Raw genomic sequence first — 22,213 nt, 5'->3', positions numbered from 1 at the left:
CTAATTTTCTAGGACTTCATCAGAATAATCAAATTCACATCTATTGCACTTAAATAAGCACACACATTTAAAACCCCTCCCTTCCAATTATCACTATAGTAACCAACTTATTATTACACAACTATAAAACAAATACATTTAAAACCATATAAATTTCACTTTTATAAGAAACATATTATATATTATCTAACTTTTACATACTTTTGTAAAAATAACACATACCAATACATGCCTTTATGTCAAAAAAATATGCTGCTTTCAACTTTAAAAATAAGGAGATTGTTTCATTCAGACCAGGGGTAGTGGTGGCATTCAGTTTTATCTGCCATTTGAGCCCCATAGACCACTAACCAGGAAAAAGCTGAAAGAAGAAGAAGATGATACTCCAAGAACTCATCACTTTCACCCAGATCCACTTGATCTATGGCAACAAACAAAACTCATGCTGTGGATTATATTTAATATGTTTAAATAGTGCATTCCTCTTGTCTTCCTTCCTGATGTCGTAGAAATGTTGCTAAATTCTTTTTCTCAAACTTAACTTGGTCTTCCCGACATAGAATGCACAACATACTCCACACAGGACCAAATATACCACCCATTTACTACTGCATAAAAATATCTTCCTTAACCTTATTTCCCCAAATCCTTGCACAACAAAAACTTAACCCTCCACAATATAAGGGCATTGTGAACAATGACCACATTTTTTCATTTTGCCTTTACTAAATGCTTGTGCATTTATTTCAAACAAATTTTTAAAGCACATATCCTTCTTGTAAACAATTCTCAGTTTTTCTCCTACAATTTAAGTTGTTCATCCAAACAAAAAAAAATTCCAACTCCTTTTCACTATGGAAGCTAAATCATAAAAAAAACTGTAGTTAAAGGTTAATACCAATGCTTTTTCAAAACTTTCTCCAGCCCCCTCTTTATTACAGATGATGACAGTGCTCCTCGTGTTACCTCCTTTTATAAGTGATGCAAAATACCCCATATTCGTTTTGATATGAACCTCACTGAATATTTCTATAACAAAAATTTCTGTGTACCCTCTTACTATAAACATGGACTTCAATACCTCACATTTTGTAATAAATTAAAAATCATCAGACATTATAACATTGGACAAATTAATGTCTAGCCCTTTTTATTTAGGGTTGAATGACATTACTAATTCACAGGGCTCTGAGAGACTAGTGATTTGCTTATTACACCAGCCCAAAGAACGGGCTTTCACAGCAACCAGGAAGTTGACTTAGTTCGTGGTAACACCAATGGTTTTAGCTGTAACACACAGGCTCAGAACGTTTCTGTCGATAGGCAGGAAGTGACTTTTAATGTATCGGTTGAGCAATGGCTTAAAACCAAAACTGGTTTTAATAGAGTTTCTAACTCCAGTAATAATCATATTAACCCAGGTACATTGGATCAACAAATTTCCAGTTTTAGAGGGCTACTTCTGAAATATAAAAAATTGCAACTGGAAAATGAATATTTAACTGAGTGTACTAAAAGAGAGCAGGTGCCTAAGGGGCTCCGTTTATGGAAATTTCCCACTGGACTGGAAAAGGACTCACACCTTCATAAAGAACTCCTACAAGTTTTTAACAGGCAAGGGTGTGAATTGCTTCAAATTTTGATATCTGATAACAACCGTAAAATGTCATTGTTATTAAGGGAGATTAATACTTTAGATTTAAGCATTAAAAATGACTTGTTGTTTGAAATGAAACGTAATAACTTTAATGCTGTGTTTAATCATGTTGACACTGAACTAATTGAATTAAAGACAAGGAAGGAAAGGAAACTATTAAGGGATAAGGTGGACTATGAGTATGGTTGAGCATATCCAGATCCACAGAGGGGACAACAAAGTTTTTCTGTTAATAACATCTCTTGTACTGAGGATAATGAAATTGAAGAGCATGCACAAGGCAATAGTGGAAATGTTTCCCCTTTAGAGCAACCTCCTTTACGGAGGTCGGAGAGGTTACAGAACCAGAGACAGGGGAGGCAGGATTACTACAGGAATGGCAACAACCCTGGGATGGGTTCCTGGAGGGGGAGATGGGGTTCATACAGGAGATAAACCCTGACAACAATTTTGACAACGATAATAATAGTGGTCTGGTACTTAATGTTATTAGCAACAATAACTGTGATTTTAACATTTATAACTACAGCCAGGTCAGAGTTGACACCAGGTGGGCCGAGTTATTATCAAAGGGCTTTAATTTTGTTCCTATTAAGGAAGGGACGCTTACTGACTCTATTTTACAACTTAAATTATTTACAAGAAAACTTAATTTGGCCTTACATTTTCACGATAACAATACTATTACTGGCCATTTGGATACACGTAGGCCTAGTATTTTTTTACCCCCATCACACCCCCTAGTACAGCTGTTTGAGAATCTATGTGAAGCTGATATCAGGAACTTATTAGTGAACAAGTATAAAAAACCTGGTCAAGCTAACTTGGACTGTGATGAGAGAAAACTACTAAGTGAAATTTTAGAGCATCGTGACATAAGAATAATGAAACCTGATAAAGGTGGGGGCATGGTAATTATGAATGTGGTTGATTATAATAGCAAGATGATGGAACTTTTGTATAGTGATGTCTATCTTGATGTCTCACGAAATGCGATTAATATAGCATATCATAATATTGACCTGGAATTGGAACAGCTATTATTAAATGGGCAAATTACCTTAGAAACCTATAATTATATGCTTATAAGCCATCCAAAAATACCCACAATTTTTGGCACACCAAAAATTCACAAATCCTTAGAAAACCCACCATTAAGACCAATTGTGGACGCAAAAGCCTCAAAAACTTATAGTATTGCTAAGTTCATTGACAATATGACGAAAAACATTCTAGATTCACGTAGTCTTGTGATTAGGGACTCGTGGGACTTTCTTACTAAAGTTAAACAGGACATGTTTTTTGATAGTAACATATTAGTCACTATTGATGTTTGTGATCTCTTTTCAGTTATTCCACATCAAATTGGCCTTGAATGGTTTTATGACTATTTATGTGCCAATTCAACACTTAATCATGACACCATTCTGACTTTACGAACATGTATGGAAATAATATTAGAGAATAATTTTGTGACCTTTGAAGGGCATCTTTTTAAGCAAAAACAGGGTGTTGCAATGGGTGCGTGCTGTGCTCCAGTGTTTGCCAACATTGTCTTGGCACAATGGGAGGACCTGTTTGTTACCAACTCGGAATTTAGGACTTCATGGATATTGTATGGGCGATACCTAGATGATATAGTCCTGTACTGGAAAGCTAGTGAGGATGACCTGAAGAGGTTCTTCACCTATATTAATGGAACTACAAGTTTTCTTAAGTTTACTATGAATAGCAATGTAGAACTGATTCATTACTTAGATGTTAACATCAAGAAAGACTTTGAACACAATTGTTTTGTTTCACAACTATATAGGAAACCTACCTATTCCAATTCACTATTGCATTATACAAGCGCACACCCATTGCACCAGAAAAAAGCCCTAGTTAAGGGCCAATATGTAAGACTGGCCAGAATGGTGTCTGATTTTGCGGATTTTCTTAGTGAATGTGAAATATTAAAAAACATGTTTTGTAAGAGGGGGTACCCTGAAACCTTTGTCATGGATATCTTTAATGAAGTTAAGACTAAAAGAATGAATGGTCATTTTCTTGCACTACTAGGGCAGGTGTCCACCAAAAGTCATAATGACTGTAAAACTTTAAATTTTGGACGGGTGCTTACCCTTACCTACACATCCAATTTTTATGACATTAAAAACATTATTTCCAAATATTGGAAAATATTTGATGTTGACCCTGAATTATCAGGGAAATTTGGTATTGAACCGCAAGTGGTTTACAAAAGAGACACTTCCCTTAAAGGACTGTTTGAAAAGCAAAAAATTGACACCCACAATGGTGGTAAGTGTGGGAGGTGTGCCCAATGCCCTTATGTTATGGACAGAGAAAAAAATCAAGCTCAAAAATTTTGGATATATTTCCAGTTCAAAAAGGATGTACTGTTACACTAAAGGGGTTGTGTATTTGGCCTTGTGTAGATTCTGTGCAAGTTTCTATGTAGGTAAAACTAAGAATGCCCTAAGGTTAAGGATTTATCAACATTTATATGATATCAGAAATAAAAATGAAAAGAATGCATTATATAAACATTTGGTTAGTGAACCTACCCATTCCTTCCTGTTCTTTATTTTGAACAGGTAGAGCTGGGACCTCGTGGGGGACCCTTGAATGAGTATTTGGAATTTGTTGAACTCAAATGGCAAATTAGGCTTGATGCTTATCATGCTCATGGGTTAAATGATAGAATTTCTGTATCTTCTCTGTTGAAATTAAAATCTATGTTTTTTATTTAGTTATATATATTGTTTAGGGATGTTTTAAACTTTTTATATGTATTATTGTTTTATATTTGGCCTGCATTAAGTATTTGCAGCCTTGTCAATGGGGGAAATGATGTCAGTTATTTGTGATTGGGTAAGCAATGTATTTAAACAGGTGCTAATTTCAGTATTTTGTATTCTGAGGAAGTCATCTACCAGACAAAAGCGCTTAATACTGCTGTGTTTGCTTGCACTGCTTTACTTTGGATGAACATTGTCTGTATTTTTTCTGGATTTGGAGTTTTCTGTTTATAAAGGATTTACCATCTGCCAAGCGTCGCTTTTGTCTTGCAACAGCTGCCTTTTATTTTTCATTTTACATTATAACATAGTGATGTTAATTGAAAGGAAGGGGTTCTAAATGTGTGTGCTTATTTAAGTGCAATAGATGTGAATTTAATTATTCTGATGAAGTCCTGGAAAATTTGCGGACTAAAGTGCTAAATAAACACAGCTGTCTTGGGTCTGGTGTACTTTTCCTATTCTTTTTTTGTTTTATTAGTGTGTATTATGGATGTGGTGACAGAGGACATGCAGGTGGTCGGTGTGACAGAGCAAGATGCAGAGGACAGGAAGAAATGGAAACAGTTGATCTGCTGTGGCGACCCCTAATGGGAGCAGCAGAAAGAAGTAGTAGTAGTGTGTATTTGTGATTAAATTCATTACTTTGTGAAATTCAGTTATACAGAGGCTCGTTGTGTTGTTATAAGTAGTGGCATCAATTTCAAGCATATGTATGCATATATGTACAACTGTGTGTTCCTGCATATTTACATGAGTTTTCACTGAGATATATCAATATGGCAGATGGATTTCGCAAGCCACAACTACTTGTGTTTGATCAGAATATTGCAAAGAATTGGAGAATATTTGAGCAAGAATATGATATATTTATACAAGCAGTTTATTCTGATAAAGATGCACGTGCCAGTGCTTTCATTTTTCTGAACCTAGCAGGGTCAGAAGCCATTGAAAGGGAGAGTTCATTTGTCTATGCACCAGCAGTGAATGAAGGTGAAAGAGAAACACATTGTGTTGTTGTGGATGCTGAATCAAGGGAAGACCCAGAGTGTTTAAAGTGCAAATTCAGAGAGATGTGTAACCCTCAGACTAATGTTACACTAGACAGGCATTTGTTTTATATGAGAGATCAAAAGCAAGGGGAAACCTTTACAGCTTTTATTACTGATCTAAGAAACAAGGCTAAAATGTGGAGGTTTGGTGATTTAAAAGATGAGTTAATAAAGGACAGACGTGTGTGGTATTAATAAAGATGCTGTGAGAAAGATTTTGCTTCATAATAGTGATCTGATGCTGAGTAAAGCCATTGAGATTTGTCAGATTCATGAAGTTACAGAAAGGCACACAAATATGCACGTTAGTGATAAGAACATGGTTTCAGTAGCCTCCAGAGCTCATGTAGACAGCATGCAAAATGTGACAGGCAAAAACATGCCTAAGCATGTGGCAGCAGGAACCTCTGTGGGACTTCTATGTAAAACCTATAGTCTTCTAGCACACTCCAAGAACAGCTGAGTTAAAGGAGCATGCTCAGTGCAAAACCAAGGATACCTGGTGCAAAACAATAGTTGCTCAGTACAGCAAAAGAGTGAATCAGAAAAACCCAAATCAAGCTTTATTGTTAACTGTCACAAGTGTGGTGCTAACCATGAGTCCAGAAGAGAAAAGTACATGACATTTGGTCAGCAATGTCATAAGTGTAAGAAATTTAACCTTTTTTAAAGATTTTGTAAATCCAGTAAGCCTCACACAGTTTCAAAGAAAGGTCACTCCAAAAAGCAAGTTAATGAACTAGACCTGCAACAGTCTGCTTTCTATGTGGATAGTGTATCAATGATTGGTGAAAAGATTGATGCAGTAGATTTACTGACAAGAAATTAAGTGTTTTGTACTGTCCGGATCAATGGTAAATCCACCGAGCTTAAAGTAGACACTGGTTCAAAGTGTAATGTCATGTCTGCAGATACTTTTGCAAGGGTCAGAGCTGGTGAACAACTAAATGTGACTAGTTGTGCAAAATGTATAGCTTATGGAGGTGAAGAGATTCAGACCAAAGACTCAGTAGTGCTTTCATGTCTTATGGCTAAGAGTTGCTTTAGCCTATTATTTTATGTGGTTTGAAAACCTGTGCAGTCATTATTTGGTCTCAGTGCCAGTTTGAAAATTAATCTGCTTCCTTTTACCAAAGTTGTTCATCAAATAAGCACGTTTTAATTCTAGCTTCATCGATGCTATTTTTTCAGAGTATGCTGATGATGTCGATGACAGATTGGGCAAACTTCCAGTTGTGTATTCCATGAAATTAGACCCAGAGATCATTCCAGTGGTCAGACCAGCAACAAGAGTTCTGATAGCTTTGTAGCATAAGGTCAAATCTCAGTTGGACAAAATGGTGCAACAAGGTGTAATATGTTCAGTTATAGAACCTACCAAATGGGTGTCGTCCATGTTAACAGCTCATAAAAAAGGCCCAGATCAAATCAGAATATGTATTGACCCAAGAGATTTGAATAAGGCACTGAGAAGACCACGTCATCCCCTGCACACAGTCAAAAAGGTTGCAGCCCTTATACTGTATGCCACTTTTCTGCCTTAAATGCAGAGTTCATTTTGGTAATTGGTGCTTGATCATAAATCTTCATTTCTGACTACATTCAGTACCCCATTTGGAAGATGCAGATCCCTCAGGATGCCATTTGGAATAAATTCTGCAAGTGAAGTCTTCCAGTGTGCAATGGAGCACAATTTTTTCTGGCTATCCCTATGCCATAATAGTAGATGATATATTGGTTGGAGGCAATGGTGATGTAGAGCATGACAGAAATCTTAAGAGTTCTAGACAGAGCACGTAAAGTAAACATAAAGCTCAATCTTCTGAAGTGCAAATTCAAAGTACCAGAAGTTACATATGTAGGTCATTTGTTTACAAGTATGGTCTTGAGATCAGACCCGTCCAAGCAAGCAGCCATTCTTGAGATGCCAGCACCAGATAATGTGCAAGCTCTACAGCGTTTTCTTAGTATAGTAAATTACTTAGGCAAGTTTATACAAGATTACAGTGAGCTGAGAGAGCTCACATACAAAAATGTTACTTGGTCATGGCTAAACCAGCACCAGAGAGCATTTGAAGTTCTTAAACAGAGAATTGCTACCACACCAACATCGAGGTATTATGATGTCAACAAACCAGTAACTCATTCCTGCAATTCTTCAAAATTTTGTTTAGGTGCAGTTATTCTCCAAGAAGGCAAGCCAGTAACCTGCACATCTAGAACACTTACCCAGACTGAGATGCAGTATGCTAAAATTGAGAAGGAACTTTTGACAATAGTATTTGCATGTTCCAAATTTCATGATTATATCTATGGTCACGAAATCCAAACTGAAACTGATCAACTTTTGGTCACTATTTTAAAGAAGCCTGTGCATTCATCTCCAGTGAGATTACAAAGAACGATGCCCAAATTGCAAATGTATAACTTCAAGATGGTCTATACAAAAGGCAAACTTCTTTATCTGGCTGATACCTTATCCAGAGCACCTAGAAATACAACAGAATGGCTTCATGAGAACATTTTGACTTTGATGTCATGGAAGTGCAAAATTTTTCTACCACAAGACTTGATAAGCTGAGAGAAAACTGATCCAGTTTTGCCGAAGCTCAATCACTATATCAGTGTTGGATGGTCGTCAAAGCAACTGAGTGTACCACCAGAAGTACAATCTTACTTTCCTTACTGAGATGAGTTGTATATGGAAGATGGAATTATTTTTCAAAGGTCCTAAAATACTTCTTCCTGCTTCCTTACAAGGATATATCCAGATTTTGCATTGTGGTCACCCGGGTTCTGAATCTACTAAGAGAAGAGCAAGAGGACTAGTATTTTGGACTTGTAGCGAAAGACATTGATAAAGTACTTTTTCATGTTCAGTATGTAATTGTACTAAAGTGCATTTGCAAAGAGAGCCACTTCAGCAAAGTCAAATTCCTGATCTACCTTAGTCAATATTCGAGTGGAACAATCAACATTACTTAGTACAGGTAGAATCTTATTCAAATTGGTTCAAGATCGATTTACTACCTAACATAACTTCTACTACAGTCATTACTAAGTTGAAATGCCATTTCTTTGTCCACGACAGTCCACAGAAATTAATCTCTGACAATGGTATGCAATTTACCAGTCAATTGTTTCATAAATTTGCCAAAGAATGGGACTTCGTACATGTTACCAGTAGTCCAGAGTGTCTGCAATTAAATAGACTTGCTGAACGTGCACTACTGAGTGCAAAGCAATTACCCAAGAAGTCAAAACATGATAATACCAATGTTTTATTGACTTTACTCAATCTCAGAAACATACCCCGTAACGATGCACTTGGCTCACCTGCTCAGAAACTTCTGTTTATACAAACTAGAACAACATTGCCCATCAGTTCTAGTTTATTGAGGCCTAAAGCTTAGAAAAATCAAGCAATTAAAGCCCAGTTATCTAGAAACATTCTTTCCAAAAGTCCAGCTATGATAAGTCGAGCAGATTTCTTTGTTGGTTGAAAAAAGAAGAGACAGTGAGGAAACACACAGTGAAAGGAGTCGACCAGATTGGTCAAGTAACGACTATTTCTGCAGAGCTAAGATCCTATTTTGGTAAATCCATGGGTGTGGAATATAGGATAAATTGCAGACATCATCTTCCTGTAGCAGAACCAATATTGCAGCATTGTACCTGTGATAAAGTCTCTAACTCTCAGAGCAATCCAGATAATATTCCTGTTCCAGAACGTGTCTTGACTCCTGATACTGTTCCAACAGATTATTCCAGCATTCCTAAGACTGAAAAGTCAGCATAGACTATTCCAGTCGCTAAACCAGATTCCAATTTTTTTTTTCCAATGTCACATGCTATGGTCATATTTTGAAGCCTAGTGTGAAATACACAGCAACTTGGACGTAGTTGTACATATATATATATATATATATATATATATATATATATATATACCTAGCTTTGTATTACTGCATGATGAAAATCATTTCTATGTAAATACCATATTCATTAATTTCAGTGACAATGTCTAATGCATTTTCGCAAAGAGGGAGGATGTAGAACAGGTGGTGCATTGTACCTTTAAGAAGCATTTCCATGATCTGTGTGTGCATATAAATACCAAATACATGTTAGCTTCAGTGCCATTTTGAAGGTGCAGCCAGAATGTTAACATCCATGTGTATGACAGCTAATCCGTTTATAAGTTAAAGTTACTTGACCTCATTTATGATGTGTTAGTATACAATAAAGCTGTTTGAACAAGAACCCATGATGCTTGATTGCTTTATCCTGACCTGGTGAGCAACACCTATTTAGTAAATAGTATAGGCCTGCTTTCTAATTTTCTGTTTATCTACTATACGATCTCTGTCTACTTTCTAATTTTCTAACTCCATCAAAGTTAACTATGTCTTGTATTATAAACCCACTATCTTTCGTATCCCATAAAACTCTGTCAGTAACACATCTCTGCAATAACAATTGCAGTGTTTGCTTGATAACTATAAGCTAGATATATGTGAAAATACTCACCAATAAAAATGTTGGTTGAGACCTTATCAGCTTCACCTGTATACCTGCTTTCTGTTGTAACAATGTAAAAACATCTACTAGTCTTTGAAATACCAACTTATTTAACTAAGCTCATAACATTTCACGTCTGCGGCAGGGCTAGCCACCCGGTAGTGTAAACCTTGGCTCAAGATGATCGTCACTGTAGAAATGACACCCCGACATCATGTGCAAAATGAGAAAAGGGGCTGAGGATGAATGGATAACATTTCACATGTATACATCTTATCTGTTCTTTACTACACTGCAGCTGCTACGGTCTTGATCTTCTGGCTGTTACTCGTTGATTTCATATTTTGTATTGTTAAATCTAGTTCTAAATTTTATATTGTTATATTTTTTACACTTTATATTTTATACTTTATATTGCTATTTGTTCTTTACTGGAGCTTTCCTCTCTGGGCCTCTGCTGAAAATGGGTTTCTGATCCAGTCAGAGTTTCTCAGTAACCAAGTGTTAAATGAATGAATGAATAAATATATAAAATTTGCAAAGAAATGCTACTGAAACCATTACAGATCGGGCTAATGTTACTGCTTTTACCTAGAGTATTGTGAGTATATAAATTCAGAGATGCACATTCCTCTTAAAGAAGTCACAAGCCCTTGCCATTTGAATTCATCTGTCTGTATAAGCACTACTCATATCATTCTTCCCAAGTCCAAAAGCACATCCCAAATCATTACCCCAGCACTGTATGTATAAGCAATTCTCGTACACAAGTTTTACTTCAATGAAGATTTTACTGCAGTACTTCGATAGTGTGTAATTTGGCATATAAATATGATGTGCAGATTTATTGTTTTTTTTTTTTTTTTTTTTGTTTGGTTTTGTCTCTACCCACCCTTTTTTCTCTGTTTTGTTACTTTATGTAGTTTTTTCTCCTTTATTGTTTTGTTTCTCTCCTGTTTGTTTTCCTTATTTTTTGCAGCCTCAAATCCCTAAGAAGGCAGCCACCATGTACCTCTCAGGATAGAGACAGATGCCGTCTGCCCATCTGAGGTTGTCCTCATAGGGTCAGGGTTTAGACAATGGTTGCAGTCACTCCTGCATGAGGCAGCCTGGCAAGCCTCGCCAAAAGAGAGCTTCTGAGCTTGGTAGAAGATTCACTGGTGGAGGTAGTGGACAGGAGAAGTCAGCTAGTTGAATCTTCCCATCAGAGTGTAGAAGACATGCCCTTCCAGTTGGTGCTGACCACAGCAATACAGGCCCCTACCCTCTCAACATCGGGTCTATATTATATGCTCAGAGAAACTTTTCTTTGAACATATAATGATCGACATATAAAGAGCAAATGCTCTAAAGTGCGAACGTCCATGTCCTCGAATTTTTTCCTCAGGAAAAATTCAGTTATCAGGAATTGCCCTTTTGCCCAACTTAGAGCAATCTCGAAGTTGGTATATTTAGTTAGGGAGGTATGGGGGGCACAGCCCCCCACGTCGGGGTTTTGAAGTTTGTGTTTTTTTTGTGTACGGCCCTGTGAATTTTTAACTCAAGGAAAAAGTTTGCAGATGTGGCCGTTCACTCTTTAGAGCATTCGCTCTTTAGGTGTCGATAATTATATGTTCAAAGAAAAGTCTCTTCGAGCATATAATATAGATCCCTCAACATCAGGGTCCTCCACTGCAACAATATCTGGCAATAGAAGTATTTGAAGCTGTGTGGACTGTGAATCCAACTGGCACTTCCTCAGTACTTCTTCCCTTATCCTTTCACCAACATCCTCTTACCTATTTCCCACTCACACTGCCCTCTGATATAAAACAGCTGTCAAAATATAGGGGGCTCTATCCCTCAACAAATATATAGTGCACATCCTCTTCCACCTCCTCCAGCACAAACCCTCTTGATGTTTCCCTTATGTGTTCTCCTCTTTGTTTCTCCTTTTAAAATGTTTCCTATCTCCCCCTTTCTATTCTTTAATGAAACCTGCAGGGTGTCCACATAAGGATACCCGTATAAAAAAATATCATTAAACCCCTATTTAAAAAATCCATTTAAGGGCTTTGCAGTCCATAGCTTTCCTTAAATGCTTTAAACATGAATGAGGTCAGCCATGTTCAACTGCAATATGTGTAAAATAAATAAATAAAAAGTTACGCAAATCCCCATGCTTTTGCAAAGTAACTCACAGCTTCACAGTGCTGAACTTTATATGTTACTATTTTGTGAGAAGTAGGCATGCTTTCAAAAAAGACTTTGCTTTAATGCATTCTTTGTAAATGCCGTTTGCTGACCTTATTTGCATATCCATGTAGCACTGATGTTTGCAGATAACCAGAAGTCATTTGCTAAGCTACAGACTATGAAAACCAGCAATAGTAACAAAACTGGCTGGAATAATGAAATGCCTAGCTGTGTACACCTTTAAGCAGACACATTTGAAAGTTCTTGTCACACTTTACAAGCAGTTAATAGTGCCCACCTACCAAATCAAGCAGGGTAGCACGACAGCCTTGATGTAAATGTGTTTAAAGCATTACATGATCAAGACTGGCCTTAAAGGAACAAACCTATCCCTCAGCCAACCTTATTTATTTGTTGGGATAGATCTGCATCCCAAGTAGAGTTATTTGCAGACCCACTTGTTTTGCAAAGAAATAGATTTTTTGATTGTAAATCACAGCTCATTTTATCACTATTTATTGTTTTCTGTAGTGAGTTGTAATATTCAGCATTTTTAGAGCATTGTAAGCAAATAATATCCTTGCTGAAAAGAATGTTGAAATACTCATTTTGATTGGCTACTTGTTTTCTATCCCTGAATTGTATAATATAAAACAAATTGATTACATGGAAAACATTTCTTTGCTTTGCAGATAAATATATGGAATGTATGAAATGCAGAAATACTAGCAAAATATTTCACAATTAAATCATTTATTTTCTTTACTGAGAATACAACATTTTTAAAGAAATGACATTCTATCTAAAATTCATTTCTGGAAATAAAATATTATGACATATTCTTAGTAGTAAGAAACTTTTACCCAAAATCTACCTACACCTGTCTCTAACAAAGGATGAGCTCATCACTTATTCATCATGGATATGGACGCTGGATTTCCAGATGATGAATTTAGTATGCAATGGATTCAAATTTGGAGTCCCTCTTCAAATGCTACTACCTCATCTAGGAGTTTCTTACTCAATTGTAAACTGCTCCACTGAAATTATTTAAATCATCTAATCCTAATAAAAGGAATAAGAATATTTCTAAGTGTTGTTGGTGAGGGTGTAGCAGCAAGATGTTGGTAATACCATGATTGGCTATAATGTTTTTGGGACCTTTCCTTTAATATGTCAATTTAAATTCCATTTAAATTGTAACTATCAACCATCACCAAAGAGAGTTTCTTATTAATGAATGAAATTATTCTGCCCTAAAAAAATATTCTACCAATTTGTATGTTTATATTCAATGAATATCTTAAGCTTTGAACCTTTAAACCCATAAAACACTCAGTGTCCTTAAATTTTAATAGAGGCAAAAGGAATAAAAAGGGAAACTCTGGTACCCCCTTCCAAAATTAATTATTATAAAAATTCAAGGAATTACAAAATATATTTATTAGCCAAGTAAATACAAAATACATTTAACAACTCAGCAAAATATATATGCCAAAATAATTAACTGGTAGCATTCTATTTTTTGTCACGCAATATTTACATAAAGCCTCCAGAATCATCACACTCCTCTTAACTGTCTGAAGTTCATTTTACTGTCTCATCATCACTGATGAAAGCATACAGTACAAACCCACTGACAAAATGCATTGCATATTATAGGAGGTATGTAACTTTAATCTCCAAATAATTCAGTACTATAAAGTTATGTAACTTTAATATAACAGTAGTAATAAAACAAATGAGAAAATATTTTTAAAAAAGATTATAACTAAATGCCTGATTTATGTAACTCACAAAACACTTTCCTTAGTCGTGCTGTAAAATATACAGAAAACTGCAATTAGTACAATGCACAGGAACATACTGTCAATTCAGCAATGCAATATCAGCCAAGACCAAACATAGGTGTTTTAGAAAAAAATCTTGGGAAGCAAGTATTCATAATCAAACACAAGAATATATAGAAGCATATGAGCTTGTGCCTGCCTGCATGATTTACGGTAAATATATATAGTACCTTCACAGCAGTTTGTGGTAGAACTGACCGGACGTATACTAACATAAGTGCAGGCTTCTGGATTTACATAGGGCTCTTGAAACTGAGGATCATAATTTATTAAATAAAATATTAGATTTTGCTTTCCAGCTGAAGTGATTCAGCAGTTCAACCACTACCTTACAGCAGGAACATTCATAGCTGGTAGCAAATCAGAAACCCTTTGTACTGGAGTTCCACAAGGTCTGGTACCAGGCCTTTTGCTCTTTTCGTTGGACATCAATAATCTACCCTGGGGCACACCTAATATCAAACATTTTGTATATGCAGATGATACTGCCATAACGAATGCTGGCAATTCTATAATCTTGTTAAAAACTGAAACTTCGATACCTTACTATTAAATCACTTTAGTTCATTATGGAATTGGTGCACTGCATACAAAGTAATAATAAACTCCCAAAACTTTACAGCTATATTTTTCTTGGACATGTAAAAGTACTGATAAACTACAACCCCCTCCTGTCAAGCGTATGTTTACCTTAACACATATGAGTAACATTAGAACAAATACTTTATCTTCAAACCTTTAATGAAATCATCACATCTAAAATCTTAAATCAACTTAATGTAATCTTTAACATCTCTTACCTCCTCACAACTGAAGATAGATACACAACAGTAGTTAATGTCTTAATACCAAGGTTAGAGTACACACTACCATCACTGGTCCTTCTTTCAGCTCAAAATACATCTTTATTTCAGCCAAAATAAAACCTTAGGATCATTCATCTAGCCACAAACAGATGACATCACTGTATTACACTTCATAGCAAAAAAAGTTACATATTATAGCCCATGTCTCCTATCTTCTAAATGCTGTAATATTCAGACAAATAAATGATTGCTATTTCCTACCACCACTTAATTTAATTATTTATATTTTTTACCAGGAAAGTCCAATTAGGCGAGAAGCCCATTTTCAGCGTAGGCCCGGGGAGAAAAGCTCCACATAAATATAAGCAAAGTACAATAGTATACATATAGTTGTTGTGTCTTTCGGCTTTTCCCGGTTAGGGGTCACGACAGCGGAACTCCGGTCCGCGAATGTTTGGCAGTAGATTTTGATGCGCCAAGTTGCCAGCCCTGACGCACAACCTTCAACGAAGGTACGCCCATTCACGCATGTCTCCACACAGAAGACGCTCTAGCTGAGAATTGAACAGGACAACGTCTTATTGTGAGGCGACAACTCTGCTGCAGCAGCACCACCACAGTATACAATAGTATACATGTAGTTAGATGCAGAATATACATCATCCAGTTAGTCTATACAAAATAAGTATTTAATACTGTTTTCTAGTAGATACAAGTTCAAAAAAGAAAATCACACAAGCATTTCAGTAAAGATCACTGCAAGAATAATAAAATTAAGTTTGTTTGTGTCTTTTGGCTTTTCCCAGTTAGGGGTCGCCACAGCAGAACTCCGGTCCGCTAATGATTGGCAGTTGATTTTTACATACCGGCTTGCCAGGCCTGATGCACAACCTTCAACGAAGGTACACCCATTCACGCATGTCTCCACGCAGAAGACGCTCTAGCTGAGAATTGAACTGGACAGCATCTTAGTGTAAGGCGACAACGCTACCGCAGCACCACCACCACAAGAAAACTGTGTACATATTATATAATAGTTATGAACAAATGAGATTTCATATATATATATATATATATATATATATATATATATATATATTTTTTTTTATATATGAGCAGTAGTAACACCAAGGAGAGGGAGAAAATGAGGTAAGGAGAGAACAGTATGGTGACAGTTATAGATATCTTGTCAGCCAGGTTTGGTGCAGGAGCAATGCCAGCTTTTGGATAAATGTTCAAATAGTAGTTTGAAATTGGTAGACTTAGGTGTGTTTTGGAGGGTGTGGGGAAGAGAGTTCTATAATTTGGCTACTTGATTTAAGAAAAGGGCTTCACTGAGAGTGTTGTTAGCTTTGTTTACTGTAAGCAAGTTTCTGTCTGCAGATCTTAGACTTCATGGGCATGAGTAGGGAACAGCAAGTTCCTTGAGGGATGGGCAACTGTCAGGATGGAAGATGATATTGTGTGTGAAATTAAGTTGGTAGAGATGGAGAAGGTTAGTTAGCTAGAGCCAATTTAATTTATATAGAGCAATACAGTGGTGGGTATGGTGGGGAGGGTTGGCTGCAAAGGGAGCAATTTTGTTGTAGCAAGTTTCCAGTTTGGATAAGTCTGATTTTTTTAAGTTGGTAAAGAGGGAAAAAGCATAAAGGAGAATAAAGAGGAAGAAGGTTCTGGATATTGTTAGTCTGGTATTGTCAGTGAGGAGTGGCTTGCTTCTGTACAGTGAGCCAAGTTTAGCATGATCGTTTTTAATTGTGATGACCAAATCTGAGTTAGCTGTCGGTAGTCACGCCAAGGGGTTTTGTATGCTCAACTGGTTGGATGACTGTGTTGCTTGCTGAGAGAACTGAGAAAGGTGGGGTGGTAGGTGCTTGTTTGCAACTGGTAAATACCATTAAATGTGTGAAGATCATTTGCAATGCTAAGTGATACACTACTTAGAAATATCAGTTTGACAGCAGACAAACACATTGTTGAGTGCCAGACTACAGAATAATTTACACTTCAGCAACACTCTAAAATTTCTCTTCCATGTGTTTGTTTCAGTCACATTTGATGAAAAAGAACAAAGTCATCCTTTTTCCTGATAAGGCAAAGACGGGTACACATTAGAAGATGGGGAAGAGAGTCAACAAAGGGTTTTACAAAATGATGACCAAGTGGTCTATTAAACATCTTTACTTCACCATTATGACAGGAATTTAACAATGAAAATAAGTTTCGTAAGCTTAGCAGTAGAAAATCCAAGTCTGACTATGAACTTAAGGCTGCACCCAATTCAAAATGCAACCATAAGGCCTTCTTCAGCTGTATTAGGAAACTTAGAAGAAACCAACAATTCTGTACGGACTTTCTTTTTAATGAACAGCCTTCTCTGATCCCAAGGATATTTCTAATATTCTTGTAGACTAATTCACTCCACCCATCCATCCTTCTCTGCCAAATTCCTTGTCTGCCTAATTCCCCCTCATAACTCCCTCCTTAAAATGACTCTTAACCAAGTAATTTCCAAAATTAAAATACCACTTCCATGGGTCTTGAAAACATCCCTGGACACCTTCTGAAAAACTTTATGACCCATCTGTCAAAATTCCTCCATCCTGATTCTCTCCACTGATTTCATTCTAAAAGTGTGGGAAACAACTGTTGTGGAACAGTTGTATAAAAGTGGTTTTACTTATCCTGGAAATTACAGGCCTGGTAGTCCCACTAATAGCATTTGGAATTTTATGTAATACATTATATAGCTGTCTTAATAAAATTAAATCACAGGATTTGCACCAGTTTGGATTTGTAAAACACAGATCATGTTTGTTCATCATGCCTGAGCTCCTCAGACAGGCTAATGAGGCTATAGATAAAAGGCTTACAGCCTACACCGTCTACCTGAACTTTGACAAGGCCTTCAACAAGATCTACCATGCTGAGATTATTTACAAACTTTTGTAAATCAACATTAATTGCATTAACAACATTAATCCATATGCTGTTTACTTGATTGTTATCTGAATATGCAACAAAACCCATCCTAATAAGGTTGTAAGTATGTGTTTTTAAGAAACAAATATGTTTGGGTGCATATGTTGATAAACTCTTCTTTCTCCTCCACATTTATGACTTGATTAGAATGTGCCCAACATTGAATATAATAACTCGTCTGGCCATTCACCTCAATAAGTACCTAAACTAGTTCAAGGGACCTCAAAGTTTCCTATCCAAAAAGATCTCTGGTCTCACTACCATTAGATACTCTGACGGATTACAAGCCCTATCCCTTTACTCAGTCTCATATAGGTTCTCAAAGAGATATCTCTGTTTTCCTTTTCACACTGATAACATCCTCTACACTCTAAACCCTTTCACCTAAACAGGACTGGTCATGAAACAACCACCTCTTTGAGAGAACTAAAGCTACACTACCACATTAACAATACCAGCTGGCATGAATGGTACCTAACTTAACATAAACCCATTTCTGCAATATGCTTCACTTTTATATTAAGACTACTACTTCCCTAGCACCCATTAAAACCAGGCTTAATAACTGGATGGGTGATCATGAAGTTTCAGCTTGGATATGTGGGTATAACATATTTAATGGGGCACTCTATAATCTCTTACTAAAAATGGGTGATATTGCTTAACATCTGTATAGTCTTGGCTGTATGCTCAGTAAGAGCCTACAACCTTATAAGTGGGCAGTTAAAGTGACAGCTGAGGTTGACACAAAGAAATAAATATGACACCATATTTGAGCCTCGACAACCCTGGTATAAAGTATTAAGCTTGATGGAATGTAACTGATAGGTAAAGAGCAAGAAAAAGTGTATATGCTGATCACACCAAGACTGGATCATAACAAAGTAAAGTAAAAGGCAGTGCTAGCTGGAAAAATAGTGCTGGAGTGAATCCTGCAAGGTATATATTCAGGTAACAGATGCTGCTTCCTTACCACTGTGCCCTGCTTAGGCCACAGCCTGAGTACCGTTAGCCATTCTGAGACCATGGAATAAAAGGGAAATTATATTTCAGATTATTTGTCAGAATCTGAGGAGAGAGGCCAGGGAGAGATAAGGGGTAGGTCTAAAGCCCAAGTGCTTAAACCAAAACTAAGAGGCTTAGAATAACACTTAAAATTTAGACAGGCTAAAAACAAACAATAATAAATGCATCCGAGAAGATGCAACTGAACACTTTAGAGAACAAGTAGCAGAAAAACCAAGATGGAGTAAGAGAGTAGGAGGAAGAAACACAGATACTGCAAAAGTAGCTGAATAAAGTTTTTTTTTTTTTTTTAGTAACGTGAGAAAGGAAGAACAGAAGATAATTCAAGGTTAAGAAATTAAGGGGGTTGGCCTTCTCAAATGTTCTCTCTGTATTAGGTAGAGTGAGCAAATTACACTGGACTGGGAGGAGGGCCCCAGATCAAATTTACAGTAGGTGGGGCAACTGCAAAGCCACCAAGTATAAGAACAGGACACTAGTACGGAGGGTTGGGCCACTATGCTACAGCTACCAGCTACACTATTTCAGGCAGAAAACACTACAGAAATGTTTATCACAGCAGAAAAACAGTCGTGAGACACTAAATGAAAGTTTTAAACAGATAAAGGAGCAAGGAGACTCTAGAGAATGCTTTTAACTGCAAACAAATCAGTTATATGATGCACTCCTTGGCAGGAAATCAGAATAAACTGATGCTTAACAAATTGAGAACATTTCCAGTTAATACCTTTCACACAGTGAAACTAGCTAAAAAAAGCTTTACAAACAGTGTGGCAGTAACAAAAGTGATTTAAGAGGCCCTGTAAGGCAGACAAGTTCAGTACAATAGCGCAGATTACTTTATAGCAATAAAATACACTAAAAAGTAGGCAGCAAACAATAAAGTGCTATAAATGGTTAGAATAAGCAATAGCTAGTAAAAATAAGCAAAAAAAAAAAAAAAAAAAAAACAGGATACTTATTGTTATATATCACAGATCAGAGTTGTGATCAGTGCCCCTCCTCCATTCAGCTCAGTGTGAATAAGCAAAAATCCTCTTAAAGGTAGGGCTTAAATACCAGAAGGTACAAACTCCACCTAACTGGACTTCTTCAAATCTATCAAAATTCAACACTTTACCCTGATCTTGGGTGACTTTAATTACCCAACCATAGACTGGAAAAACTACTCATGCCAGAACACAAATGCCCAGAGATTCCTCAATTTGATCAATGTAAATGCCTTAAAACAGATAGTCAGTACCCCCACAAGAGGTTATAATATCTTGGACTTGGAATTACCAACATGAGTGACCACTGCAGCACTCTTGCAGTATCATCCTCCCTGGTAAGATCTGACCATAAAGCAGTCACTTTTGAAGTCACCATCTCCCTTGACCCCCGCCCCCCACCCCAGCTACAGTCAAACAAAAAACTTCTCCAAAGCTGATTATAACCTCCAGAGGGATGGTATAAACAACTTCATAGCCCCATCCTCCTCTGCAGGGAATGACACCAATGTCCAAATTTATACCAAAGTACTATACAAGCATTTATACAGATGCATAGAATCAGGAATACCGGACAGGACAAAATCATCCTTAGCAAAGAAGAGTAAACCTGTCTGGTAGACATCCGCAATAAATAAATTATATAACAAAAGGAAATAAATGCTGTCCTGGACCAAGAAGGAGCATGTGCCCAATTGGAAGCAATGTCTCCTTAGCCTGAACAAGCAAATAAGAGCACAAGTGAAATCCTGTAAAGCCAACTTCAAGTCCAAATTGGCCACATCTGCTAGAGACAATCATAAGACCTTCTTTACATATGTCTGCAATCTCAAAGGAAGCACCTAGATCTGCTCACAACTGGTGGTCAAGGACAGCACATACACAAATGCTGTAGATATAGCCAAGCTACTGGCTGACAGATTCAGCGAAAACTTCTCCCCACCCCACCCCATCAGTAAATCAGGACATCCCCAGTACCTGACCCCCACCCCTAATCTCTAGGGAAAAGGTCATCACTGCCCTCTCAAAGGCAAAAAAATGCAGCCTCCATGGGACCCGATAACATCCCAGGCTGCATCCTACATGAACTTGTAACACCATTTGGCACCCTATTCAACCAAAGCCTGAGTACTGGCTTTGTCCCAGTTGAGTGGAGGACAGCCACTGTTATTCCTTTACCAAAGGTGGAGCATCCCATCAGCCTAACTAGCCTGATCTACAAGGCCATGGAATGGATTATCATGGACCTCAATAACAGGGATATTGGCAACCTCCAAACACTTGACCCCACACAGTTTGGCTCAAGGGGAGGTCATGTCTGTTAAATCTGGTCGAGTTCTTTGAGACTGTCAACAAAGCCAGAGATGAGGGGAAGATGGTGCACACCTCCAACCTTGACCTGGCCAAAGCCTTCTACACTATTCCCCACTCAGGCATAATAGATAAACTCTCTCAACTAGGCATCAATCCATATGTTACCAGATGGGTAGCAAACTGGCTCACTGATAGAACCCACCTAATCAAAACAAGGGAATCCACCTCAAGCAGTAGACCAGTAACAAGTGGCTTACCGCAAGGATCCGTCTGGGGTCCCCTGCTATTCAAAATATACTTCTCTGAGATGCAGGTCAAAACCAGTGGGCTATGGGTGACCAAGTTTGCAGATGACTGCAAGCTGGGCATTGTCATCAATTCCCCAAGTGATGTGGACGTCCTCCAAGAGGGTCTCACCCAAACAAATGACTGGTGCCAGAAACATGGCCTCAAGCTGAATGCCAAAAAATGCATCATCGTCCCCTTTGGGGAGAGTGAGGTCCCCACATATTATCACATTAATAACAATGTCCTAAGTACACAATCGGTAATGAGGGATTTGGGCACCCAGGTTGATAGCAACCTGACTTTTGACGACCATGTTGCTTCCATTGTATGGAAAGTTTTCTACATGGCCCACCTCATAAGTAAGGGTATCTTATCAAGGGACAAAGAGGTCATAACATCCCTGTATTCTTCCCTTATAAGGCCAATTATGGAGTACAATGCCCCCTTCAGCATGCACCTTGTAAAGCACATGCAGCAGCTACAGAGACCACCGAGGTTCCTCACCAATAGAATCCAGGGCCTCAAACATCTACCCTACACATATAGCCTAAAAGCTCTGTCTCTCTACTCAGTTTCATAAAGACTTCTCAGAGATGACCTATGTCTGGCATACAAAGCAATCTCGGACCCTGCCTTGAGGGGACTACTGCATATCCACAAGTCAAGCTCCACTCGAGTAACCCATACACTTGACCTCAATCTGGTCTGTGATACCAACAGGACTTGGTGGGACAGATTTGTGTCCCAGAGAC

The 22,213-nt window shown here is 37.4% G+C and overlaps 1 protein-coding gene across 1 annotated transcript in view; it reads right to left on the bottom strand.

The window, feature by feature from the left end:
- The window catches only part of TSPAN32 (tetraspanin 32), a 1,820,558-nt gene that overhangs the window by 1,746,736 nt on the left and 51,609 nt on the right, over positions 1 to 22,213 (bottom strand). The window lies entirely within an intron of this gene.

Source organism: Protopterus annectens, chromosome 9.part0 (assembly GCF_019279795.1).
Source record: "Protopterus annectens isolate FY-2018-M chromosome 9.part0, PAN1.0, whole genome shotgun sequence".
Lineage (NCBI taxonomy): Eukaryota > Metazoa > Chordata > Ceratodontiformes > Protopteridae > Protopterus > Protopterus annectens.
This window is presented reverse-complemented; position numbering and strand designations above follow the sequence as displayed.